Source organism: Pseudophryne corroboree, chromosome 4 (assembly GCF_028390025.1).
Source record: "Pseudophryne corroboree isolate aPseCor3 chromosome 4, aPseCor3.hap2, whole genome shotgun sequence".
Classification (NCBI taxonomy): domain Eukaryota; kingdom Metazoa; phylum Chordata; class Amphibia; order Anura; family Myobatrachidae; genus Pseudophryne; species Pseudophryne corroboree.
In genome coordinates this window covers 91,773,341-91,798,539 of record NC_086447.1, presented here as the reverse complement: position 1 = coordinate 91,798,539, position 25,199 = coordinate 91,773,341, and the positions used below count along the sequence as shown (strand labels likewise).

Below are 25,199 nucleotides of genomic sequence, written 5' to 3'. Positions count from 1 at the left end.
GGGGACAATTGCACCATGTCTGATTGAGTGTTTGTTGCAAAGAAACTGAAGATAGAAACATTTTGGTAACATTTATATAGGTTTTGTATTTTTACCAGTATAGATATTTATATTAATTTATATTATAATAATTACATGGCTATCGAGTGTCAGATATTTATAACATTTCTCCCAAATGCAACAGCTATGTCTAAGTCTTCCTCTTGCTGTTTTCAAGTGCAAGTCCTATATCAGGTTTTAGCAATTGTGTAGGTTATTTGTAATACCCATCTAAGGATTTTTTATGATTTTTGAGTGTACTGTAGATACACTTTAAGCTTTGTATTCCTACGTGAGCAGACTCAACATAATATTTTCATTGCTGGTTAAAAATAACCATCCACATTTTTATTACCAGTTATTGATTTAAAGTATCTAAAATTGATTTGTAACTGGTCTTACATTTAAATAATTTTTATGTCAACAGCCTATAATTACTTTGTATATATAGTGTATAGGTCTCCCATATACAATGTCTATGTTATGTATCATTTTAAGTACATTTTAAATGTTTACATTTGAAGCTAAAGAATGACTCTGGTGGGACTCGAACCCACAACCTTTGAATAACTACAACCTACTAGAAGTCCAATTCGCTATCCATTGCGCCACAGAGCCACTGAATCAGCAAGTGTTTGTATCGACAGTACAACTTGTAGAATACTTTCATGTTTTAAAAGCTACAATCTGTGATGAAACAAATATATTATGTCTTTCTTTTTTCAGTAGGATGTATATACAGAGTATTGTAGAGTAAGAGCCAAAATTTTATACTGATTTCAGAAATAGCATCCTCATTGTGTGAGGTGCAAAAAAATGTGGGGACAATTGCACCCTGTGTGAAATAGTAACTGTTTATTGCAATACAAACTAAAGACCAAAATATTTTCTAAAATGTATTTAATGTTTAGAGTGCTTAACAGTGTAGATATTCATCTTATTTCATACTATAATGATAATGTTGCTAACCTGTGTCAGATATTTCCAACATTCCTCTTGAATGCAACATCCCTGTCTGAGTTTTCCGGCTGCTGATTTCGAGTGCAAGTCCTATATCAGGTTTAAGCAATTATTTAGCTAATATGCGATAACCATGTAAGGATTACAGGTAAAAAGGATTTAATGTTTTTTGAGTGTAGATACCCTTCAAGGTCTGCATAGCTAGCTGAGCAGACTCAACATTGAATTTGGTTGCTGGTTAAATATAACAATAAGCATTTTTGATCAGCAGTTATTGATTTAAAGTATCGAAAATTGATTTGTAATTGGTGATCTTACATTGAAAAGATTTTTATGTCACCAGCCTATCATTACTTTGTATATATATATATATATATATAGTAAATAAGTCTCCTGTATACAATGTCTACGTTATGTATTATTGTAAGTAAACTTTAAATCTTTGCATTTGAAACTAAAGAACGACTCTGGTGGGACTCGAACCCACAACCTTTGAATAACTACAACCTACTAGAAGTCCAATGCGCTATCCATTGCGCCACAGAGCCACTGATATATCATTTTTTTGTATCAACAGTACAATGTGTTGAATACTCTTATGTTTTAAATGACACAATCTGTGATGAAACTAATCTTTTTATTTTTCTATTTTTTAAGTATGCTGTAAAGAGAGTATCGTAGAGTGAGAGTACAATTTTTGTAATGATTTCAGAAATAGCTCCCACTTTGTGTGAGGTGCAAATCAATATGGGGACAATTGCACCATGTCTGATTGAGTGTTTGTTGCAAAGAAACTGAAGATAGAAACATTTTGGTAACATTTATATAGGTTTTGTATTTTTACCAGTATAGATATTTATATTAATTTATATTATAATAATTACATGGCTATCGAGTGTCAGATATTTATAACATTTCTCCCAAATGCAACAGCTATGTCTGAGTCTTCCTCTTGCTGTATTCAAGTGCAAGTCCTATATCAGGTTTTAGCAATTGTGTAGGTTATTTGTAATACACATCTAAGGATTTTTTATGATTTTTGAGTGTACTGTAGATACACTTTAAGCTTTGTATTCCTTTGTCAGATATTTCCAACATTCCTCTTGAATGCAACATCCCTGTCTGAGTTTTCTGGCTGCTGATTTCGAGTGCAAGTCCTATATCAGGTTTAAGCAATTATTTAGCTAATACGTGATAACCATGTAAGGATTACCGGTAAAAAGGATTTAATGTTTTTTGAGTGTAGATACCCTTCAAGGTCTGCATAGCTAGCTGAGCAGACTCAACATTGAATTTGGTTGCTGGTTAAATATAACAATAAGCATTTTTGATCAGCAGTTATTGATTTAAAGTATCGAAAATTGATTTGTAATTGGTGATCTTACATTGAAAAGATTTTTATGTCACCAGCCTATCATTACTTTGTATATATATATATATAGTAAATAAGTCTCCTGTATACAATGTCTACGTTATGTATTATTGTAAGTAAACTTTAAATCTTTGCATTTGAAACTAAAGAACGACTCTGGTGGGACTCGAACCTCAACCTTTGAATAACTACAACCTACTAGAAGTCCAATGCGCTATCCATTGCGCCACAGAGCCACTGATGTATCATATTTTTGTATCAACAGTACAATGTGTTGAATACTCTTATGTTTTAAATGACACAATCTGTGATGAAACTAATCTTTTTATTTTTCTATTTTTTAAGTATGCTGTAAAGAGAGTATCGTAGAGTGAGAGTAAAATTTTTGTAATGATTTCAGAAATAGCTCCCACTTTGTGTGAGGTGCAAATCAATATGGGGACAATTGCACCATGTCTGATTGAGTGTTTGTTGCAAAGAAACTGAAGATAGAAACATTTTGGTAACATTTATATAGGTTTTGTATTTTTACCAGTATAGATATTTACCGGTATATTAATTTATATTATAATAATTACATGGCTATCGAGTGTCAGATATTTATAACATTTCTCCCAAATGCAACAGCTATGTCTGAGTCTTCCTCTTGCTGTTTTCAAGTGCAAGTCCTATATCAGGTTTTAGCAATTGTGTAGGTTATTTGTAATACACATCTAAGGATTTTTTAAAGATTTTTGAGTGTACTGTAGATACACTTTAAGCTTTGTATTCCTACGTGAGCAGACTCAACATAATATTTTCATTGCTGGTTAAAAATAGCCATCCACATTTTTATTACCAGTTATTGATATAAAGTATCTAAAATTGATTTGTAACTGGTCTCACATTTAAATGATTTTTATGTCAACAGCCTATAATTACTTTGTATATATAGTATATAGGTCTCCCATATACAATGTCTATGTTATGTATCATTTTAAGTAAATTTTAAATGTTTGCATTTGAAGCTAAAGAATGACTCTGGTGGGACTCGAACCCACAACCTTTGAATAACTACAACCTACTAGAAGTCCAATGCGCTATCCATTGCGCTACAGAGCCACTGAAGTAGCAAGCGTTTGTATCGACAGTACAACTTGTAGAATACTTTCATGTTTTAAAAGCTACAATCTGTGATGAAACAAATCTATTATGTCTTTCTTTTTTTTAGTAGGATGTATATACAGAGTATTGTAGAGTAAGAGCCAAAATTTTATACTGATTTCAGAAATAGCATCCTCATTGTGTGAGGTGCAAAAAAATGTGGGGACTATTGCACCCTATGTGAAATAGTAACTGTTTATTGCAATACAAACTAAAGACCAAAATATTTTCTAAAATGTATTTAATGTTTAGAGTGCTTAACAGTGTAGATATTCATCTTATTTCATACTATAATGATAATGTTGCTAACCTGTGTCAGATATTTCCAACATTCCTCTTGAATGCAACATCCCTGTCTGAGTTTTCTGGCTGCTGATTTCGAGTGCAAGTCCTATATCAGGTTTAAGCAATTATTTAGCTAATATGTGATAACCATGTAAGGATTACTGGTAAAAAGGATTTAATGTTTTTTGAGTGTAGATACCCTTCAAGGTCTGCATAGCTAGCTGAGCAGACTCAACATTGAATTTGGTTGCTGGTTAAATATAACAATAAGCATTTTTGATCAGCAGTTATTGATTTAAAGTATCGAAAATTGATTTGTAATTGGTGATCTTACATTGAAAAGATTTTTATGTCACCAGCCTATCATTACTTTGTATATATATATATAGTAAATAAGTCTCCTGTATACAATGTCTACGTTATGTATTATTGTAAGTAAACTTTAAATCTTTGCATTTGAAACTAAAGAACGACTCTGGTGGGACTCGAACCTCAACCTTTGAATAACTACAACCTACTAGAAGTCCAATACGCTATCCATTGCGCCACAGAGCCACTGATGTATCATATTTTTGTATCAACAGTACAATGTGTTGAATACTCTTATGTTTTAAATGACACAATCTGTGATGAAACTAATCTTTTTATTTTTCTATTTTTTAAGTATGCTGTAAAGAGAGTATCGTAGAGTGAGAGTAAAATTTTTGTAATGATTTCAGAAATAGCTCCCACTTTGTGTGAGGTGCAAATCAATATGGGGACAATTGCACCATGTCTGATTGAGTGTTTGTTGCAAAGAAACTGAAGATAGAAACATTTTGGTAACATTTATATAGGTTTTGTATTTTTACCAGTATAGATATTTATATTAATTTATATTATAATAATTACATGGCTATCGAGTGTCAGATATTTATAACATTTCTCCCAAATGCAACAGCTATGTCTGAGTCTTCCTCTTGCTGTTTTCAAGTGCAAGTCCTATATCAGGTTTTAGCAATTGTGTAGGTTATTTGTAATACACATCTAAGGATTTTTTTAAGATTTTTGAGTGTACTGTAGATACACTTTAAGCTTTGTATTCCTACGTGAGCAGACTCAACATAATATTTTCATTGCTGGTTAAAAATAGCCATCCACATTTTTATTACCAGTTATTGATTTAAAGTATCTAAAATTGATTTGTAACTGGTCTTACATTTAAATGATTTTTATGTCAACAGCCTATAATTACTTTGTATATATAGTATATAGGTCTCCCATATACAATGTCTATGTTATGTATCATTTTAAGTAAATTTTAAATGTTTGCATTTGAAGCTAAAGAATGACTCTGGTGGGACTCGAACCCACAACCTTTGAATAACTACAACCTACTAGAAGTCCAATGCGCTATCCATTGCGCTACAGAGCCACTGAAGTAGCAAGCGTTTGTATCGACAGTACAACTTGTAGAATACTTTCATGTTTTAAAAGCTACAATCTGTGATGAAACAAATCTATTATGTCTTTCTTTTTTTTAGTAGGATGTATATACAGAGTATTGTAGAGTAAGAGCCAAAATTTTATACTGATTTCAGAAATAGCATCCTCATTGTGTGAGGTGCAAAAAAATGTGGGGACTATTGCACCCTGTGTGAAATAGTAACTGTTTATTGCAATACAAACTAAAGACCAAAATATTTTCTAAAATGTATTTAATGTTTAGAGTGCTTAACAGTGTAGATATTCATCTTATTTCATACTATAATGATAATGTTGCTAACCTGTGTCAGATATTTCCAACATTCCTCTTGAATGCAACATCCCTGTCTGAGTTTTCCGGCTGCTGATTTCGAGTGCAAGTCCTATATCAGGTTTAAGCAATTATTTAGCTAATATGTGATAACCATGTAAGGATTACAGGTAAAAAGGATTTAATGTTTTTTGAGTGTAGATACCCTTCAAGGTCTGCATAGCTAGCTGAGCAGACTCAACATTGAATTTGGTTGCTGGTTAAATATAACAATAAGCATTTTTGATCAGCAGTTATTGATTTAAAGTATGGAAAATTGATTTGTAATTGGTGATCTTACATTGAAAAGATTTTTATGTCACCAGCCTATCATTACTTTGTATATATATATATATATATAGTAAATAAGTCTCCTGTATACAATGTCTACGTTATGTATTATTGTAAGTAAACTTTAAATCTTTACATTTGAAACTAAAGAACGACTCTGGTGGGACTCGAACCCACAACCTTTGAATAACTACCACCTACTAGAAGTCCAATGCGCTATCCATTGCGCCACAGAGCCACTGAAGCAGCAAGTGTTTGTATCGACAGTACAACTTGTAGAATACTTTCATGTTTTAAAAGCTACAATCTGTGATGAAACAAATCTATTATGTCTTTCTTTTTTCAGTAGGATGTATATACAGAGTATTGTAGAGTAAGAGCCAAAATTTTATACTGATTTCAGAAATAGCATCCTCATTGTGTGAGGTGCAAAAAAAATGTGGGGACAATTGCACCCTGTGTGAAATAGTAACTGTTTATTGCAATACAAACTAAAGACCAAAATATTTTCTAAAATGTATTTAATGTTTAGAGTGCTTAACAGTGTAGATATTCATCTTATTTCATACTATAATGATAATGTTGCTAACCTGTGTCAGATATTTCCAACATTCCTCCTGAATGCAACATCCCTGTCTGAGTTTTCCGGCTGCTGATTTCGAGTGCAAGTCCTATATCAGGTTTAAGCAATTATTTAGCTAATATGTGATAACCATGTAAGGATTACAGGTAAAAAGGATTTAATGTTTTTTGAGTGTAGATACCCTTCAAGGTCTGCATAGCTAGCTGAGCAGACTCAACATTGAATTTGGTTGCTGGTTAAATATAACAATAAGCATTTTTGATCAGCAGTTATTGATTTAAAGTATCGAAAATTGATTTGTAATTGGTGATCTTACATTGAAAAGATTTTTATGTCACCAGCCTATCATTACTTTGTATATATATATATATAGTAAATAAGTCTCCTGTATACAATGTCTACCTTATGTATTATTGTAAGTAAACTTTAAATCTTTGCATTTGAAACTAAAGAACGACTCTGGTGGGACTCGAACCCACAACCTTTGAATAACTACAACCTACTAGAAGTCCAATGCGCTATCCATTGCGCCACAGAGCCACTGATATATCATTTTTTTGTATCAACAGTACAATGTGTTGAATACTCTTATGTTTTAAATGACACAATCTGTGATGAAACTAATCTTTTTATTTTTCTATTTTTTAAGTATGCTGTAAAGAGAGTATCGTAGAGTGAGAGTACAATTTTTGTAATGATTTCAGAAATAGCTCCCACTTTGTGTGAGGTGCAAATCAATATGGGGACAATTGCACCATGTCTGATTGAGTGTTTGTTGCAAAGAAACTGAAGATAGAAACATTTTGGTAACATTTATATAGGTTTTGTATTTTTACCAGTATAGATATTTACCGGTATATTAATTTATATTATAATAATTACATGGCTATCGAGTGTCAGATATTTATAACATTTCTCCCAAATGCAACAGCTATGTCTGAGTCTTCCTCTTGCTGTTTTCAAGTGCAAGTCCTATATCAGGTTTTAGCAATTGTGTAGGTTATTTGTAATACACATCTAAGGATTTTTTAAAGATTTTTGAGTGTACTGTAGATACACTTTAAGCTTTGTATTCCTACGTGAGCAGACTCAACATAATATTTTCATTGCTGGTTAAAAATAGCCATCCACATTTTTATTACCAGTTATTGATATAAAGTATCTAAAATTGATTTGTAACTGGTCTTACATTTAAATGATTTTTATGTCAACAGCCTATAATAACTTTGTATATATAGTATATAGGTCTCCCATATACAATGTCTATGTTATGTATCATTTTAAGTAAATTTTAAATGTTTGCATTTGAAGCTAAAGAATGACTCTGGTGGGACTCGAACCCACAACCTTTGAATAACTACAACCTACTAGAAGTCCAATGCGCTATCCATTGCGCTACAGAGCCACTGAAATAGCAAGCGTTTGTATCGACAGTACAACTTGTAGAATACTTTCATGTTTTAAAAGCTACAATCTGTGATGAAACAAATCTATTATGTCTTTCTTTTTTTTAGTAGGATGTATATACAGAGTATTGTAGAGTAAGAGCCAAAATTTTATACTGATTTCAGAAATAGCATCCTCATTGTGTGAGGTGCAAAAAATTGTGGGGACTATTGCACCCTGTGTGAAATAGTAACTGTTTATTGCAATACAAACTAAAGACCAAAATATTTTCTAAAATGTATTTAATGTTTAGAGTGCTTAACAGTGTAGATATTCATCTTATTTCATACTATAATGATAATGTTGCTAACCTGTGTCAGATATTTCCAACATTCCTCTTGAATGCAACATCCCTGTCTGAGTTTTCCGGCTGCTGATTTCGAGTGCAAGTCCTATATCAGGTTTAAGCAATTATTTAGCTAATATGTGATAACCATGTAAGGATTACAGGTAAAAAGGATTTAATGTTTTTTGAGTGTAGATACCCTTCAAGGTCTGCATAGCTAGCTGAGCAGACTCAACATTGAATTTGGTTGCTGGTTAAATATAACAATAAGCATTTTTGATCAGCAGTTATTGATTTAAAGTATCGAAAATTGATTTGTAATTGGTGATCTTACATTGAAAAGATTTTTATGTCACCAGCCTATCATTACTTTGTATATATATATATATAGTAAATAAGTCTCCTGTATACAATGTCTACGTTATGTATTATTGTAAGTAAACTTTAAATCTTTGCATTTGAAACTAAAGAACGACTCTGGTGGGACTCGAACCCACAACCTTTGAATAACTACAACCTACTAGAAGTCCAATGCGCTATCCATTGCGCCACAGAGCCACTGATATATCATTATTTTGTATCAACAGTACAATGTGTTGAATACTCTTATGTTTTAAATGACACAATCTGTGATGAAACTAATCTTTTTATTTTTCTATTTTTTAAGTATGCTGTAAAGAGAGTATCGTAGAGTGAGAGTACAATTTTTGTAATGATTTCAGAAATAGCTCCCACTTTGTGTGAGGTGCAAATCAATATGGGGACAATTGCACCATGTCTGATTGAGTGTTTGTTGCAAAGAAACTGAAGATAGAAACATTTTGGTAACATTTATATAGGTTTTGTATTTTTACCAGTATAGATATTTATATTAATTTATATTATAATAATTACATGGCTATCGAGTGTCAGATATTTATAACATTTCTCCCAAATGCAACAGCTATGTCTGAGTCTTCCTCTTGCTGTATTCAAGTGCAAGTCCTATATCAGGTTTTAGCAATTGTGTAGGTTATTTGTAATACATATCTAAGGATTTTTTATGATTTTTGAGTGTACTGTAGATACACTTTAAGCTTTGTATTCCTACGTGAGCAGACTCAACATAATATTTTCATTGCTGGTTAAAAATAACCATCCACATTTTTATTACCAGTTATTGATTTAAAGTATCTAAAATTGATTTGTAACTGGTCTTACATTTAAATGATTTTTATGTCAACAGCCTATAATTACTTTGTATATATAGTGTATAGGTCTCCCATATACAATGTCTATGTTATGTATCATTTTAAGTACATTTTAAATGTTTACATTTGAAGCTAAAGAATGACTCTGGTGGGACTCGAACCCACAACCTTTGAATAACTACAACCTACTAGAAGTCCAATGCGCTATCCATTGCGCCACAGAGCCACTGAAGCAGCAAGCGTTTGTATCGACAGTACAACTTGTAGAATACTTTCATGTTTTAAAAGCTACAATCTGTGATGAAAAAAATCTATTATGTCTTTCTTTTTTCAGTAGGATGTATATACAGAGTATTGTAGAGTAAGAGCCAAAATTTTATACTGATTTCAGAAATAGCATCCTCATTGTGTGAGGTGCAAAAAAATGTGGGGACAATTGCACCCTGTGTGAAATAGTTACTGTTTATTGCAATACAAACTAAAGACCAAAATATTTTCTAAAATGTATTTAATGTTTAGAGTGCTTAACAGTGTAGATATTCATCTTATTTCATACTATAATGATAATGTTGCTAACCTGTGTCAGATATTTCCAACATTCCTCTTGAATGCAACATCCCTGTCTGAGTTTTCTGGCTGCTGATTTCGAGTGCAAGTCCTATATCAGGTTTAAGCAATTATTTAGCTAATATGTGATAACCATGTAAGGATTACCGGTAAAAAGGATTTAATGTTTTTTGAGTGTAGATACCCTTCAAGGTCTGCATAGCTAGCTGAGCAGACTCAACATTGAATTTGGTTGCTGGTTAAATATAACAATAAGCATTTTTGATCAGCAGTTATTGATTTAAAGTATCGAAAATTGATTTGTAATTGGTGATCTTACATTGAAAAGATTTTTATGTCACCAGCCTATCATTACTTTGTATATATATATATAGTAAATAAGTCTCCTGTATACAATGTCTACGTTATGTATTATTGTAAGTAAACTTTAAATCTTTGCATTTGAAACTAAAGAACGACTCTGGTGGGACTCAAACCTCAACCTTTGAATAACTACAACCTACTAGAAGTCCAATGCGCTATCCATTGCGCCACAGAGCCACTGATGTATCATATTTTTGTATCAACAGTACAATGTGTTGAATACTCTTATGTTTTAAATGACACAATCTGTGATGAAACTAATCTTTTTATTTTTCTATTTTTCAAGTATGCTGTAAAGAGAGTATCGTAGAGTGAGAGTAAAATTTTTGTAATGATTTCAGAAATAGCTCCCACTTTGTGTGAGGTGCAAATCAATATGGGGACAATTGCACCATGTCTGATTGAGTGTTTGTTGCAAAGAAACTGAAGATAGAAACATTTTGGTAACATTTATATAGGTTTTGTATTTTTACCAGTATAGATATTTATATTAATTTATATTATAATAATTACATGGCTATCGAGTGTCAGATATTTATAACATTTCTCCCAAATGCAACAGCTATGTCTGAGTCTTCCTCTTGCTGTTTTCAAGTGCAAGTCCTATATCAGGTTTTAGCAATTGTGTAGGTTATTTGTAATACACATCTAAGGATTTTTTTAAGATTTTTGAGTGTACTGTAGATACACTTTAAGCTTTGTATTCCTACGTGAGCAGACTCAACATAATATTTTCATTGCTGGTTAAAAATAGCCATCCACATTTTTATTACCAGTTATTGATTTAAAGTATCTAAAATTGATTTGTAACTGGTCTTACATTTAAATGATTTTTATGTCAACAGCCTATAATTACTTTGTATATATAGTATATAGGTCTCCCATATACAATGTCTATGTTATGTATCATTTTAAGTAAATTTTAAATGTTTGCATTTGAAGCTAAAGAATGACTCTGGTGGGACTCGAACCCACAACCTTTGAATAACTACAACCTACTAGAAGTCCAATGCGCTATCCATTGCGCTACAGAGCCACTGAAGTAGCAAGCGTTTGTATCGACAGTACAACTTGTAGAATACTTTCATGTTTTAAAAGCTACAATCTGTGATGAAACAAATCTATTATGTCTTTCTTTTTTTTAGTAGGATGTATATACAGAGTATTGTAGAGTAAGAGCCAAAATTTTATACTGATTTCAGAAATAGCATCCTCATTGTGTGAGGTGCAAAAAAATGTGGGGACTATTGCACCCTGTGTGAAATAGTAACTGTTTATTGCAATACAAACTAAAGACCAAAATATTTTCTAAAATGTATTTAATGTTTAGAGTGCTTAACAGTGTAGATATTCATCTTATTTCATACTATAATGATAATGTTGCTAACCTGTGTCAGATATTTCCAACATTCCTCTTGAATGCAACATCCCTGTCTGAGTTTTCCGGCTGCTGATTTCGAGTGCAAGTCCTATATCAGGTTTAAGCAATTATTTAGCTAATATGTGATAACCATGTAAGGATTACAGGTAAAAAGGATTTAATGTTTTTTGAGTGTAGATACCCTTCAAGGTCTGCATAGCTAGCTGAGCAGACTCAACATTGAATTTGGTTGCTGGTTAAATATAACAATAAGCATTTTTGATCAGCAGTTATTGATTTAAAGTATGGAAAATTGATTTGTAATTGGTGATCTTACATTGAAAAGATTTTTATGTCACCAGCCTATCATTACTTTGTATATATATATATATATATATAGTAAATAAGTCTCCTGTATACAATGTCTACGTTATGTATTATTGTAAGTAAACTTTAAATCTTTACATTTGAAACTAAAGAACGACTCTGGTGGGACTCGAACCCACAACCTTTGAATAACTACCACCTACTAGAAATCCAATGCGCTATCCATTGCGCCACAGAGCCACTGAAGCAGCAAGTGTTTGTATCGACAGTACAACTTGTAGAATACTTTCATGTTTTAAAAGCTACAATCTGTGATGAAACAAATCTATTATGTCTTTCTTTTTTCAGTAGGATGTATATACAGAGTATTGTAGAGTAAGAGCCAAAATTTTATACTGATTTCAGAAATAGCATCCTCATTGTGTGAGGTGCAAAAAAATGTGGGGACAATTGCACCCTGTGTGAAATAGTAACTGTTTATTGCAATACAAACTAAAGACCAAAATATTTTCTAAAATGTATTTAATGTTTAGAGTGCTTAACAGTGTAGATATTCATCTTATTTCATACTATAATGATAATGTTGCTAACCTGTGTCAGATATTTCCAACATTCCTCTTGAATGCAACATCCCTGTCTGAGTTTTCCGGCTGCTGATTTCGAGTGCAAGTCCTATATCAGGTTTAAGCAATTATTTAGCTAATATGTGATAACCATGTAAGGACTACAGGTAAAAAGGATTTAATGTTTTTTGAGTGTAGATACCCTTCAAGGTCTGCATAGCTAGCTGAGCAGACTCAACATTGAATTTGGTTGCTGGTTAAATATAACAATAAGCATTTTTGATCAGCAGTTATTGATTTAAAGTATCGAAAATTGATTTGTAATTGGTGATCTTACATTGAAAAGATTTTTATGTCACCAGCCTATCATTACTTTGTATATATATATATATATATATATATAGTAAATAAGTCTCCTGTATACAATGTCTACGTTATGTATTATTGTAAGTAAACTTTAAATCTTTACATTTGAAACTAAAGAATGACTCTGGTGGGACTCGAACCCACAACCTTTGAATAACTACAACCTACTAGAAGTCCAATGCGCTATCCATTGCGCCACAGAGCCACTGATATATCATTTTTTTGTATCAACAGTACAATGTGTTGAATACTCTTATGTTTTAAATGACACAATCTGTGATGAAACTAATCTTTTTATTTTTCTATTTTTTAAGTATGCTGTAAAGAGAGTATCGTAGAGTGAGAGTACAATTTTTGTAATGATTTCAGAAATAGCTCCCACTTTGTGTGAGGTGCAAATCAATATGGGGACAATTGCACCATGTCTGATTGAGTGTTTGTTGCAAAGAAACTGAAGATAGAAACATTTTGGTAACATTTATATAGGTTTTGTATTTTTACCAGTATAGATATTTACCGGTATATTAATTTATATTATAATAATTACATGGCTATCGAGTGTCAGATATTTATAACATTTCTCCCAAATGCAACAGCTATGTCTGAGTCTTCCTCTTGCTGTTTTCAAGTGCAAGTCCTATATCAGGTTTTAGCAATTGTGTAGGTTATTTGTAATACACATCTAAGGATTTTTTAAAGATTTTTGAGTGTACTGTAGATACACTTTAAGCTTTGTATTCCTACGTGAGCAGACTCAACATAATATTTTCATTGCTGGTTAAAAATAGCCATCCACATTTTTATTACCAGTTATTGATATAAAGTATCTAAAATTGATTTGTAACTGGTCTTACATTTAAATGATTTTTATGTCAACAGCCTATAATTACTTTGTATATATAGTATATAGGTCTCCCATATACAATGTCTATGTTATGTATAATTTTAAGTAAATTTTAAATGTTTGCATTTGAAGCTAAAGAATGACTCTGGTGGGACTCGAACCCACAACCTTTAAATAACTACAACCTACTAGAAGTCCAATGCGCTATCCATTGCGCTACAGAGCCACTGAAGTAGCAAGCGTTTGTATCGACAGTACAACTTGTAGAATACTTTCATGTTTTAAAAGCTACAATCTGTGATGAAACAAATCTATTATGTCTTTCTTTTTTTTAGTAGGATGTATATACAGAGTATTGTAGAGTAAGAGCCAAAATTTTATACTGATTTCAGAAATAGCATCCTCATTGTGTGAGGTGCAAAAAATTGTGGGGACTATTGCACCCTGTGTGAAATAGTAACTGTTTATTGCAATACAAACTAAAGACCAAAATATTTTCTAAAATGTATTTAATGTTTAGAGTGCTTAACAGTGTAGATATTCATCTTATTTCATACTATAATGATAATGTTGCTAACCTGTGTCAGATATTTCCAACATTCCTCTTGAATGCAACATCCCTGTCTGAGTTTTCCGGCTGCTGATTTCGAGTGCAAGTCCTATATCAGGTTTAAGCAATTATTTAGCTAATATGTGATAACCATGTAAGGATTACAGGTAAAAAGGATTTAATGTTTTTTGAGTGTAGATACCCTTCAAGGTCTGCATAGCTAGCTGAGCAGACTCAACATTGAATTTGGTTGCTGGTTAAATATAACAATAAGCATTTTTGATCAGCAGTTATTGATTTAAAGTATCGAAAATTGATTTGTAATTGGTGATCTTACATTGAAAAGATTTTTATGTCACCAGCCTATCATTACTTTGTATATATATATATATATATAGTAAATAAGTCTCCTGTATACAATGTCTACGTTATGTATTATTGTAAGTAAACTTTAAATCTTTGCATTTGAAACTAAAGAACGACTCTGGTGGGACTCGAACCCACAACCTTTGAATAACTACAACCTACTAGAAGTCCAATGCGCTATCCATTGCGCCACAGAGCCACTGATATATCATTTTTTTGTATCAACAGTACAATGTGTTGAATACTCTTATGTTTTAAATGACACAATCTGTGATGAAACTAATCTTTTTATTTTTCTATTTTTTAAGTATGCTGTAAAGAGAGTATCGTAGAGTGAGAGTACAATTTTTGTAATGATTTCAGAAATAGCTCCCACTTTGTGTGAGGTGCAAATCAATATGGGGACAATTGCACCATGTCTGATTGAGTGTTTGTTGCAAAGAAACTGAAGATAGAAACATTTTGGTAACATTTATATAGGTTTTGTATTTTTACCAGTATAGATATTTATATTAATTTATATTATAATAATTACATGGCTATCGAGTGTCAGATATTTATAACATTTCTCCCAAATGCAACAGCTATGTCTGAGTCTTCCTCTTGCTGTATTCAAGTGCAAGTCCTATATCAGGTTTTAGCAATTGTGTAGGTTATTTGTAATACACATCTAAGGATTTTTTATGATTTTTGAGTGTACTGTAGATACACTTTAAGCTTTGTATTCCTACGTGAGCAGACTCAACATAATATTTTCATTGCTGGTTAAAAATAACCATCCACATTTTTATTACCAGTTATTGATTTAAAGTATCTAAAATTGATTTGTAACTGGTCTTACATTTAAATGATTTTTATGTCAACAGCCTATAATTACTTTGTATATATAGTGTATAGGTCTCCCATATACAATGTCTATGTTATGTATCATTTTAAGTACATTTTAAATGTTTACATTTGAAGCTAAAGAATGACTCTGGTGGGACTCGAACCCACAACCTTTGAATAACTACAACCTACTAGAAGTCCAATGCGCTATCCATTGCGCCACAGAGCCACTGAAGCAGCAAGCGTTTGTATCGACAGTACAACTTGTAGAATACTTTCATGTTTTAAAAGCTACAATCTGTGATGAAAAAAAATCTATTATGTCTTTCTTTTTTCAGTAGGATGTATATACAGAGTATTGTAGAGTAAGAGCCAAAATTTTATACTGATTTCAGAAATAGCATCCTCATTGTGTGAGGTGCAAAAAAATGTGGGGACAATTGCACCCTGTGTGAAATAGTTACTGTTTATTGCAATACAAACTAAAGACCAAAATATTTTCTAAAATGTATTTAATGTTTAGAGTGCTTAACAGTGTAGATATTCATCTTATTTCATACTATAATGATAATGTTGCTAACCTGTGTCAGATATTTCCAACATTCCTCTTGAATGCAACATCCCTGTCTGAGTTTTCTGGCTGCTGATTTCGAGTGCAAGTCCTATATCAGGTTTAAGCAATTATTTAGCTAATATGTGATAACCATGTAAGGATTACCGGTAAAAAGGATTTAATGTTTTTTGAGTGTAGATACCCTTCAAGGTCTGCATAGCTAGCTGAGCAGACTCAACATTGAATTTGGTTGCTGGTTAAATATAACAATAAGCATTTTTGATCAGCAGTTATTGATTTAAAGTATCGAAAATTGATTTGTAATTGGTGATCTTACATTGAAAAGATTTTTATGTCACCAGCCTATCATTACTTTGTATATATATATATAGTAAATAAGTCTCCTGTATACAATGTCTACGTTATGTATTATTGTAAGTAAACTTTAAATCTTTGCATTTGAAACTAAAGAACGACTCTGGTGGGACTCAAACCTCAACCTTTGAATAACTACAACCTACTAGAAGTCCAATGCGCTATCCATTGCGCCACAGAGCCACTGATGTATCATATTTTTGTATCAACAGTACAATGTGTTGAATACTCTTATGTTTTAAATGACACAATCTGTGATGAAACTAATCTTTTTATTTTTCTATTTTTCAAGTATGCTGTAAAGAGAGTATCGTAGAGTGAGAGTAAAATTTTTGTAATGATTTCAGAAATAGCTCCCACTTTGTGTGAGGTGCAAATCAATATGGGGACAATTGCACCATGTCTGATTGAGTGTTTGTTGCAAAGAAACTGAAGATAGAAACATTTTGGTAACATTTATATAGGTTTTGTATTTTTACCAGTATAGATATTTATATTAATTTATATTATAATAATTACATGGCTATCGAGTGTCAGATATTTATAACATTTCTCCCAAATGCAACAGCTATGTCTGAGTCTTCCTCTTGCTGTTTTCAAGTGCAAGTCCTATATCAGGTTTTAGCAATTGTGTAGGTTATTTGTAATACACATCTAAGGATTTTTTTAAGATTTTTGAGTGTACTGTAGATACACTTTAAGCTTTGTATTCCTACGTGAGCAGACTCAACATAATATTTTCATTGCTGGTTAAAAATAGCCATCCACATTTTTATTACCAGTTATTGATTTAAAGTATCTAAAATTGATTTGTAACTGGTCTTACATTTAAATGATTTTTATGTCAACAGCCTATAATTACTTTGTATATATAGTATATAGGTCTCCCATATACAATGTCTATGTTATGTATCATTTTAAGTAAATTTTAAATGTTTGCATTTGAAGCTAAAGAATGACTCTGGTGGGACTCGAACCCACAACCTTTGAATAACTACAACCTACTAGAAGTCCAATGCGCTATCCATTGCGCTACAGAGCCACTGAAGTAGCAAGCGTTTGTATCGACAGTACAACTTGTAGAATACTTTCATGTTTTAAAAGCTACAATCTGTGATGAAACAAATCTATTATGTCTTTCTTTTTTTTAGTAGGATGTATATACAGAGTATTGTAGAGTAAGAGCCAAAATTTTATACTGATTTCAGAAATAGCATCCTCATTGTGTGAGGTGCAAAAAAATGTGGGGACTATTGCACCCTGTGTGAAATAGTAACTGTTTATTGCAATACAAACTAAAGACCAAAATATTTTCTAAAATGTATTTAATGTTTAGAGTGCTTAACAGTGTAGATATTCATCTTATTTCATACTATAATGATAATGTTGCTAACCTGTGTCAGATATTTCCAACATTCCTCTTGAATGCAACATCCCTGTCTGAGTTTTCCGGCTGCTGATTTCGAGTGCAAGTCCTATATCAGGTTTAAGCAATTATTTAGCTAATATGTGATAACCATGTAAGGATTACAGGTAAAAAGGATTTAATGTTTTTTGAGTGTAGATACCCTTCAAGGTCTGCATAGCTAGCTGAGCAGACTCAACATTGAATTTGGTTGCTGGTTAAATATAACAATAAGCATTTTTGATCAGCAGTTATTGATTTAAAGTATGGAAAATTGATTTGTAATTGGTGATCTTACATTGAAAAGATTTTTATGTCACCAGCCTATCATTACTTTGTATATATATATATATATATATATATAGTAAATAAGTCTCCTGTATACAATGTCTACGTTATGTATTATTGTAAGTAAACTTTAAATCTTTACATTTGAAACTAAAGAACGACTCTGGTGGGACTCGAACCCACAACCTTTGAATAACTACCACCTACTAGAAATCCAATGCGCTATCCATTGCGCCACAGAGCCACTGAAGCAGCAAGTGTTTGTATCGACAGTACAACTTGTAGAATACTTTCATGTTTTAAAAGCTACAATCTGTGATGAAACAAATCTATTATGTCTTTCTTTTTTCAGTAGGATGTATATACAGAGTATTGTAGAGTAAGAGCCAAAATTTTATACTGATTTCAGAAATAGCATCCTCATTGTGTGAGGTGCAAAAAAATGTGGGGACAATTGCACCCTGTGTGAAATAGTAACTGTTTATTGCAATACAAACTAAAGACCAAAATATTTTCTAAAATGTATTTAATGTTTAGAGTGCTTAACAGTGTAGATATTCATCTTATTTCATACTATAATGATAATGTTGCTAACCTGTGTCAGATATTTCCAACATTCCTCTTGAATGCAACATCCCTGTCTGAGTTTTCCGGCTGCTGATTTCGAGTGCAAGTCCTATATCAGGTTTAAGCAATTATTTAGCTAATATGTGATAACCATGTAAGGACTACAGGTAAAAAGGATTTAATGTTTTTTGAGTGTAGATACCCTTCAAGGTCTGCATAGCTAGCTGAGCAGACTCAACATTGAATTTGGTTGCTGGTTAAATATAACAATAAGCATTTTTGATCAGCAGTTATTGATTTAAAGTATCGAAAATTGATTTGTAATTGGTGATCTTACATTGAAAAGATTTTTATGTCACCAGCCTATCATTACTTTGTATATATATATATATAGTAAATAAGTCTCCTGTATACAATGTCTACCTTATGTATTATTGTAAGTAAACTTTAAATCTTTGCATTTGAAACTAAAGAACGACTCTGGTGGGACTCGAACCCACAACCTTTGAATAACTACAACCTACTAGAAGTCCAATGCGCTATCCATTGCGCCACAGAGCCACTGATATATCATTTTTTTGTATCAACAGTACAATGTGTTGAATACTCTTATGTTTTAAATGACACAATCTGTGATGAAACTAATCTTTTTATTTTTCTATTTTTTAAGTATGCTGTAAAGAGAGTATCGTAGAGTGAGAGTACAATTTTTGTAATGATTTCAGAAATAGCTCCCACTTTGTGTGAGGTGCAAATCAATATGGGGACAATTGCACCATGTCTGATTGAGTGTTTGTTGCAAAGAAACTGAAGATAGAAACATTTTGGTAACATTTATATAGGTTTTGTATTTTTACCAGTATAGATATTTACCGGTATATTAATTTATATTATAATAATTACATGGCTATCGAGTGTCAGATATTTATAACATTTCTCCCAAATGCAACAGCTATGTCTGAGTCTTCCTCTTGCTGTTTTCAAGTGCAAGTCCTATATCAGGTTTTAGCAATTGTGTAGGTTATTTGTAATACACATCTAAGGATTTTTTAAAGATTTTTGAGTGTACTGTAGATACACTTTAAGCTTTGTATTCCTACGTGAGCAGACTCAACATAATATTTTCATTGCTGGTTAAAAATAGCCATCCACATTTTTATTACCAGTTATTGATATAAAGTATCTAAAATTGATTTGTAACTGGTCTTACATTTAAATGATTTTTATGTCAACAGCCTATAATTACTTTGTATATATAGTATATAGGTCTCCCATATACAATGTCTATGTTATGTATCATTTTAAGTAAATTTTAAATGTTTGCATTTGAAGCTAAAGAATGACTCTGGTGGGACTCGAACCCACAACCTTTGAATAACTACAACCTACTAGAAGTCCAATGCGCTATCCATTGCGCTACAGAGCCACTGAAGTAGCAAGCGTTTGTATCGACAGTACAACTTGTAGAATACTTTCATGTTTTAAAAGCTACAATCTGTGATGAAACAAATCTATTATGTCTTTCTTTTTTTTAGTAGGATGTATATACAGAGTATTGTAGAGTAAGAGCCAAAATTTTATACTGATTTCAGAAATAGCATCCTCATTGTGTGAGGTGCAAAAAATTGTGGGGACTATTGCACCCTGTGTGAAATAGTAACTGTTTATTGCAATACAAACTAAAGACCAAAATATTTTCTAAAATGTATTTAATGTTTAGAGTGCTTAACAGTGTAGATATTCATCTTATTTCATACTATAATGATAATGTTGCTAACCTGTGTCAGATATTTCCAACATTCCTCTTGAATGCAACATCCCTGTCTGAGTTTTCCGGCTGCTGATTTCGAGTGCAAGTCCTATATCAGGTTTAAGCAATTATTTAGCTAATATGTGATAACCATGTAAGGATTACAGGTAAAAAGGATTTAATGTTTTTTGAGTGTAGATACCCTTCAAGGTCTGCATAGCTAGCTGAGCAGACTCAACATTGAATTTGGTTGCTGGTTAAATATAACAATAAGCATTTTTGATCAGCAGTTATTGATTTAAAGTATCGAAAATTGATTTGTAATTGGTGATCTTACATTGAAAAGATTTTTATGTCACCAGCCTATCATTGCTTTGTATATATATATATATATATAGTAAATAAGTCTCCCGTATACAATGTCTACGTTATGTATTATTGTAAGTAAACTTTAAATCTTTGCATTTGAAACTAAAGAACGACTCTGGTGGGACTCAAACCCACAACCTTTGAATAACTACAACCTACTAGAAGTCCAATGCGCTATCCATTGCGCCACAGAGCCACTGATATATCATTTTTTTGTATCAACAGTACAATGTGTTGAATACTCTTATGTTTTAAATGACACAATCTGTGATGAAACTAATCTTTTTATTTTTCTATTTTTTAAGTATGCTGTAAAGAGAGTATCGTAGAGTGAGAGTACAATTTTTGTAATGATTTCAGAAATAGCTCCCACTTTGTGTGAGGTGCAAATCAATATGGGGACAATTGCACCATGTCTGATTGAGTGTTTGTTGCAAAGAAACTGAAGATAGAAACATTTTGGTAACATTTATATAGGTTTTGTATTTTTACCAGTATAGATATTTATATTAATTTATATTATAATAATTACATGGCTATCGAGTGTCAGATATTTATAACATTTCTCCCAAATGCAACAGCTATGTCTGAGTCTTCCTCTTGCTGTATTCAAGTGCAAGTCCTATATCAGGTTTTAGCAATTGTGTAGGTTATTTGTAATACACATCTAAGGATTTTTTATGATTTTTGAGTGTACTGTAGATACACTTTAAGCTTTGTATTCCTACGTGAGCAGACTCAACATAATATTTTCATTGCTGGTTAAAAATAACCATCCACATTTTTATTACCAGTTATTGATTTAAAGTATCTAAAATTGATTTGTAACTGGTCTTACATTTAAATGATTTTTATGTCAACAGCCTATAATTACTTTGTATATATAGTGTATAGGTCTCCCATATACAATGTCTATGTTATGTATCATTTTAAGTACATTTTAAATGTTTACATTTGAAGCTAAAGAATGACTCTGGTGGGACTCGAACCCACAACCTTTGAATAACTACAACCTACTAGAAGTCCAATGCGCTATCCATTGCGCCACAGAGCCACTGAAGCAGCAAGTGTTTGTATCGACAGTACAACTTGTAGAATACTTTCATGTTTTAAAAGCTACAATCTGTGATGAAACAAATCTATTATGTCTTTCTTTTTTCAGTAGGATGTATATACAGAGTATTGTAGAGTAAGAGCCAAAATTTTATACTGATTTCAGAAATAGCATCCTCATTGTGTGAGGTGCAAAAAAATGTGGGGACAATTGCACCCTGTGTGAAATAGTAACTGTTTATTGCAATACAAACTAAAGACCAAAATATTTTCTAAAATGTATTTAATGTTTAGAGTGCTTAACAGTGTAGATATTCATCTTATTTCATACTATAATGATAATGTTGCTAACCTGTGTCAGATATTTCCAACATTCCTCTTGAATGCAACATCCCTGTCTGAGTTTTCTGGCTGCTGATTTCGAGTGCAAGTCCTATATCAGGTTTAAGCAATTATTTAGCTAATATGTGATAACCATGTAAGGATTACCGGTAAAAAGGATTTAATGTTTTTTGAGTGTAGATACCCTTCAAGGTCTGCATAGCTAGCTGAGCAGACTCAACATTGAATTTGGTTGCTGGTTAAATATAACAATAAGCATTTTTGATCAGCAGTTATTGATTTAAAGTATCGAAAATTGATTTGTAATTGGTGATCTTACATTGAAAAGATTTTTATGTCACCAGCCTATCATTACTTTGTATATATATATATATAGTAAATAAGTCTCCTGTATACAATGTCTACGTTATGTATTATTGTAAGTAAACTTTAAATCTTTGCATTTGAAACTAAAGAACGACTCTGGTGGGACTCGAACCTCAACCTTTGAATAACTACAACCTACTAGAAGTCCAATGCGCTATCCATTGCGCCACAGAGCCACTGATGTATCATATTTTTGTATCAACAGTACAATGTGTTGAATACTCTTATGTTTTAAATGACACAATCTGTGATGAAACTAATCTTTTTATTTTTCTATTTTTTAAGTATGCTGTAAAGAGAGTATCGTAGAGTGAGAGTAAAATTTTTGTAATGATTTCAGAAATAGCTCCCACTTTGTGTGAGGTGCAAATCAATATGGGGACAATTGCACCATGTCTGATTGAGTGTTTGTTGCAAAGAAACTGAAGATAGAAACATTTTGGTAACATTTATATAGGTTTTGTATTTTTACCAGTATAGATATTTATATTAATTTATATTATAATAATTACATGGCTATCGAGTGTCAGATATTTATAACATTTCTCCCAAATGCAACAGCTATGTCTGAGTCTTCCTCTTGCTGTTTTCAAGTGCAAGTCCTATATCAGGTTTTAGCAATTGTGTAGGTTATTTGTAATACACATCTAAGGATTTTTTTAAGATTTTTGAGTGTACTGTAGATACACTTTAAGCTTTGTATTCCTACGTGAGCAGACTCAACATAATATTTTCATTGCTGGTTAAAAATAGCCATCCACATTTTTATTACCAGTTATTGATTTAAAGTATCTAAAATTGATTTGTAACTGGTCTTACATTTAAATGATTTTTATGTCAACAGCCTATAATTACTTTGTATATATAGTATATAGGTCTCCCATATACAATGTCTATGTTATGTATCATTTTAAGTAAATTTTAAATGTTTGCATTTGAAGCTAAAGAATGACTCTGGTGGGACTCGAACCCACAACCTTTGAATAACTACAACCTACTAGAAGTCCAATGCGCTATCCATTGCGCTACAGAGCCACTGAAGTAGCAAGCGTTTGTATCGACAGTACAACTTGTAGAATACTTTCATGTTTTAAAAGCTACAATCTGTGATGAAACAAATCTATTATGTCTTTCTTTTTTTTAGTAGGATGTATATACAGAGTATTGTAGAGTAAGAGCCAAAATTTTATACTGATTTCAGAAATAGCATCCTCATTGTGTGAGGTGCAAAAAAATGTGGGGACTATTGCACCCTGTGTGAAATAGTAACTGTTTATTGCAATACAAACTAAAGACCAAAATATTTTCTAAAATGTATTTAATGTTTAGAGTGCTTAACAGTGTAGATATTCATCTTATTTCATACTATAATGATAATGTTGCTAACCTGTGTCAGATATTTCCAACATTCCTCTTGAATGCAACATCCCTGTCTGAGTTTTCCGGCTGCTGATTTCGAGTGCAAGTCCTATATCAGGTTTAAGCAATTATTTAGCTAATATGTGATAACCATGTAAGGATTACAGGTAAAAAGGATTTAATGTTTTTTGAGTGTAGATACCCTTCAAGGTCTGCATAGCTAGCTGAGCAGACTCAACATTGAATTTGGTTGCTGGTTAAATATAACAATAAGCATTTTTGATCAGCAGTTATTGATTTAAAGTATGGAAAATTGATTTGTAATTGGTGATCTTACATTGAAAAGATTTTTATGTCACCAGCCTATCATTACTTTGTATATATATATATATATATATATAGTAAATAAGTCTCCTGTATACAATGTCTACGTTATGTATTATTGTAAGTAAACTTTAAATCTTTACATTTGAAACTAAAGAACGACTCTGGTGGGACTCGAACCCACAACCTTTGAATAACTACCACCTACTAGAAGTCCAATGCGCTATCCATTGCGCCACAGAGCCACTGAAGCAGCAAGTGTTTGTATCGACAGTACAACTTGTAGAATACTTTCATGTTTTAAAAGCTACAATCTGTGATGAAACAAATCTATTATGTCTTTCTTTTTTCAGTAGGATGTATATACAGAGTATTGTAGAGTAAGAGCCAAAATTTTATACTGATTTCAGAAATAGCATCCTCATTGTGTGAGGTGCAAAAAAATGTGGGGACAATTGCACCCTGTGTGAAATAGTAACTGTTTATTGCAATACAAACTAAAGACCAAAATATTTTCTAAAATGTATTTAATGTTTAGAGTGCTTAACAGTGTAGATATTCATCTTATTTCATACTATAATGATAATGTTGCTAACCTGTGTCAGATATTTCCAACATTCCTCTTGAATGCAACATCCCTGTCTGAGTTTTCCGGCTGCTGATTTCGAGTGCAAGTCCTATATCAGGTTTAAGCAATTATTTAGCTAATATGTGATAACCATGTAAGGATTACAGGTAAAAAGGATTTAATGTTTTTTGAGTGTAGATACCCTTCAAGGTCTGCATAGCTAGCTGAGCAGACTCAACATTGAATTTGGTTGCTGGTTAAATATAACAATAAGCATTTTTGATCAGCAGTTATTGATTTAAAGTATCGAAAATTGATTTGTAATTGGTGATCTTACATTGAAAAGATTTTTATGTCACCAGCCTATCATTACTTTG

The 25,199-nt window shown here is 31.9% G+C and overlaps 23 non-coding genes across 23 annotated transcripts; all 23 read right to left on the bottom strand.

Moving 5' to 3' along the window:
• Window positions 1-571: 571 nt before the first annotated feature.
• TRNAR-UCU (transfer RNA arginine (anticodon UCU)) lies at window positions 572-657 on the bottom strand. The gene is given in 2 exon segments: window positions 572-607; window positions 621-657. It is a non-coding gene; the product is annotated as a tRNA-Arg (tRNA).
• An 804-nt stretch (window positions 658-1,461) lies between these two features.
• TRNAR-UCU (transfer RNA arginine (anticodon UCU)) lies at window positions 1,462-1,547 on the bottom strand. Its single transcript is given in 2 exon segments — window positions 1,462-1,497; window positions 1,511-1,547. It is a non-coding gene; the product is annotated as a tRNA-Arg (tRNA).
• Window positions 1,548-3,386: 1,839 nt separating this feature from the next.
• TRNAR-UCU (transfer RNA arginine (anticodon UCU)) lies at window positions 3,387-3,472 on the bottom strand. The gene is given in 2 exon segments: window positions 3,387-3,422; window positions 3,436-3,472. It is a non-coding gene; the product is annotated as a tRNA-Arg (tRNA).
• A 1,655-nt stretch (window positions 3,473-5,127) lies between these two features.
• On the bottom strand, window positions 5,128-5,213 carry TRNAR-UCU (transfer RNA arginine (anticodon UCU)). Its single transcript is given in 2 exon segments — window positions 5,128-5,163; window positions 5,177-5,213. It is a non-coding gene; the product is annotated as a tRNA-Arg (tRNA).
• Window positions 5,214-6,016: 803 nt separating this feature from the next.
• TRNAR-UCU (transfer RNA arginine (anticodon UCU)) lies at window positions 6,017-6,102 on the bottom strand. Its single transcript is given in 2 exon segments — window positions 6,017-6,052; window positions 6,066-6,102. It is a non-coding gene; the product is annotated as a tRNA-Arg (tRNA).
• A 799-nt stretch (window positions 6,103-6,901) lies between these two features.
• On the bottom strand, window positions 6,902-6,987 carry TRNAR-UCU (transfer RNA arginine (anticodon UCU)). Its single transcript is given in 2 exon segments — window positions 6,902-6,937; window positions 6,951-6,987. It is a non-coding gene; the product is annotated as a tRNA-Arg (tRNA).
• Window positions 6,988-7,766: 779 nt separating this feature from the next.
• TRNAR-UCU (transfer RNA arginine (anticodon UCU)) lies at window positions 7,767-7,852 on the bottom strand. Its single transcript is given in 2 exon segments — window positions 7,767-7,802; window positions 7,816-7,852. It is a non-coding gene; the product is annotated as a tRNA-Arg (tRNA).
• A 799-nt stretch (window positions 7,853-8,651) lies between these two features.
• On the bottom strand, window positions 8,652-8,737 carry TRNAR-UCU (transfer RNA arginine (anticodon UCU)). Its single transcript is given in 2 exon segments — window positions 8,652-8,687; window positions 8,701-8,737. It is a non-coding gene; the product is annotated as a tRNA-Arg (tRNA).
• A 772-nt stretch (window positions 8,738-9,509) lies between these two features.
• Window positions 9,510-9,595, bottom strand: TRNAR-UCU (transfer RNA arginine (anticodon UCU)). Its single transcript is given in 2 exon segments — window positions 9,510-9,545; window positions 9,559-9,595. It is a non-coding gene; the product is annotated as a tRNA-Arg (tRNA).
• Window positions 9,596-11,249: 1,654 nt separating this feature from the next.
• On the bottom strand, window positions 11,250-11,335 carry TRNAR-UCU (transfer RNA arginine (anticodon UCU)). The gene is given in 2 exon segments: window positions 11,250-11,285; window positions 11,299-11,335. It is a non-coding gene; the product is annotated as a tRNA-Arg (tRNA).
• Window positions 11,336-12,140: 805 nt separating this feature from the next.
• On the bottom strand, window positions 12,141-12,226 carry TRNAR-UCU (transfer RNA arginine (anticodon UCU)). Its single transcript is given in 2 exon segments — window positions 12,141-12,176; window positions 12,190-12,226. It is a non-coding gene; the product is annotated as a tRNA-Arg (tRNA).
• An 808-nt stretch (window positions 12,227-13,034) lies between these two features.
• On the bottom strand, window positions 13,035-13,120 carry TRNAR-UCU (transfer RNA arginine (anticodon UCU)). Its single transcript is given in 2 exon segments — window positions 13,035-13,070; window positions 13,084-13,120. It is a non-coding gene; the product is annotated as a tRNA-Arg (tRNA).
• Window positions 13,121-13,899: 779 nt separating this feature from the next.
• Window positions 13,900-13,985, bottom strand: TRNAR-UCU (transfer RNA arginine (anticodon UCU)). Its single transcript is given in 2 exon segments — window positions 13,900-13,935; window positions 13,949-13,985. It is a non-coding gene; the product is annotated as a tRNA-Arg (tRNA).
• An 803-nt stretch (window positions 13,986-14,788) lies between these two features.
• Window positions 14,789-14,874, bottom strand: TRNAR-UCU (transfer RNA arginine (anticodon UCU)). Its single transcript is given in 2 exon segments — window positions 14,789-14,824; window positions 14,838-14,874. It is a non-coding gene; the product is annotated as a tRNA-Arg (tRNA).
• Window positions 14,875-15,646: 772 nt separating this feature from the next.
• Window positions 15,647-15,732, bottom strand: TRNAR-UCU (transfer RNA arginine (anticodon UCU)). The gene is given in 2 exon segments: window positions 15,647-15,682; window positions 15,696-15,732. It is a non-coding gene; the product is annotated as a tRNA-Arg (tRNA).
• A 1,655-nt stretch (window positions 15,733-17,387) lies between these two features.
• On the bottom strand, window positions 17,388-17,473 carry TRNAR-UCU (transfer RNA arginine (anticodon UCU)). The gene is given in 2 exon segments: window positions 17,388-17,423; window positions 17,437-17,473. It is a non-coding gene; the product is annotated as a tRNA-Arg (tRNA).
• Window positions 17,474-18,282: 809 nt separating this feature from the next.
• Window positions 18,283-18,368, bottom strand: TRNAR-UCU (transfer RNA arginine (anticodon UCU)). The gene is given in 2 exon segments: window positions 18,283-18,318; window positions 18,332-18,368. It is a non-coding gene; the product is annotated as a tRNA-Arg (tRNA).
• A 798-nt stretch (window positions 18,369-19,166) lies between these two features.
• On the bottom strand, window positions 19,167-19,252 carry TRNAR-UCU (transfer RNA arginine (anticodon UCU)). The gene is given in 2 exon segments: window positions 19,167-19,202; window positions 19,216-19,252. It is a non-coding gene; the product is annotated as a tRNA-Arg (tRNA).
• A 779-nt stretch (window positions 19,253-20,031) lies between these two features.
• On the bottom strand, window positions 20,032-20,117 carry TRNAR-UCU (transfer RNA arginine (anticodon UCU)). The gene is given in 2 exon segments: window positions 20,032-20,067; window positions 20,081-20,117. It is a non-coding gene; the product is annotated as a tRNA-Arg (tRNA).
• An 803-nt stretch (window positions 20,118-20,920) lies between these two features.
• TRNAR-UCU (transfer RNA arginine (anticodon UCU)) lies at window positions 20,921-21,006 on the bottom strand. The gene is given in 2 exon segments: window positions 20,921-20,956; window positions 20,970-21,006. It is a non-coding gene; the product is annotated as a tRNA-Arg (tRNA).
• A 772-nt stretch (window positions 21,007-21,778) lies between these two features.
• Window positions 21,779-21,864, bottom strand: TRNAR-UCU (transfer RNA arginine (anticodon UCU)). Its single transcript is given in 2 exon segments — window positions 21,779-21,814; window positions 21,828-21,864. It is a non-coding gene; the product is annotated as a tRNA-Arg (tRNA).
• A 1,656-nt stretch (window positions 21,865-23,520) lies between these two features.
• TRNAR-UCU (transfer RNA arginine (anticodon UCU)) lies at window positions 23,521-23,606 on the bottom strand. Its single transcript is given in 2 exon segments — window positions 23,521-23,556; window positions 23,570-23,606. It is a non-coding gene; the product is annotated as a tRNA-Arg (tRNA).
• An 807-nt stretch (window positions 23,607-24,413) lies between these two features.
• On the bottom strand, window positions 24,414-24,499 carry TRNAR-UCU (transfer RNA arginine (anticodon UCU)). Its single transcript is given in 2 exon segments — window positions 24,414-24,449; window positions 24,463-24,499. It is a non-coding gene; the product is annotated as a tRNA-Arg (tRNA).
• Between the last annotated feature and the right edge of the window lie 700 nt (window positions 24,500-25,199).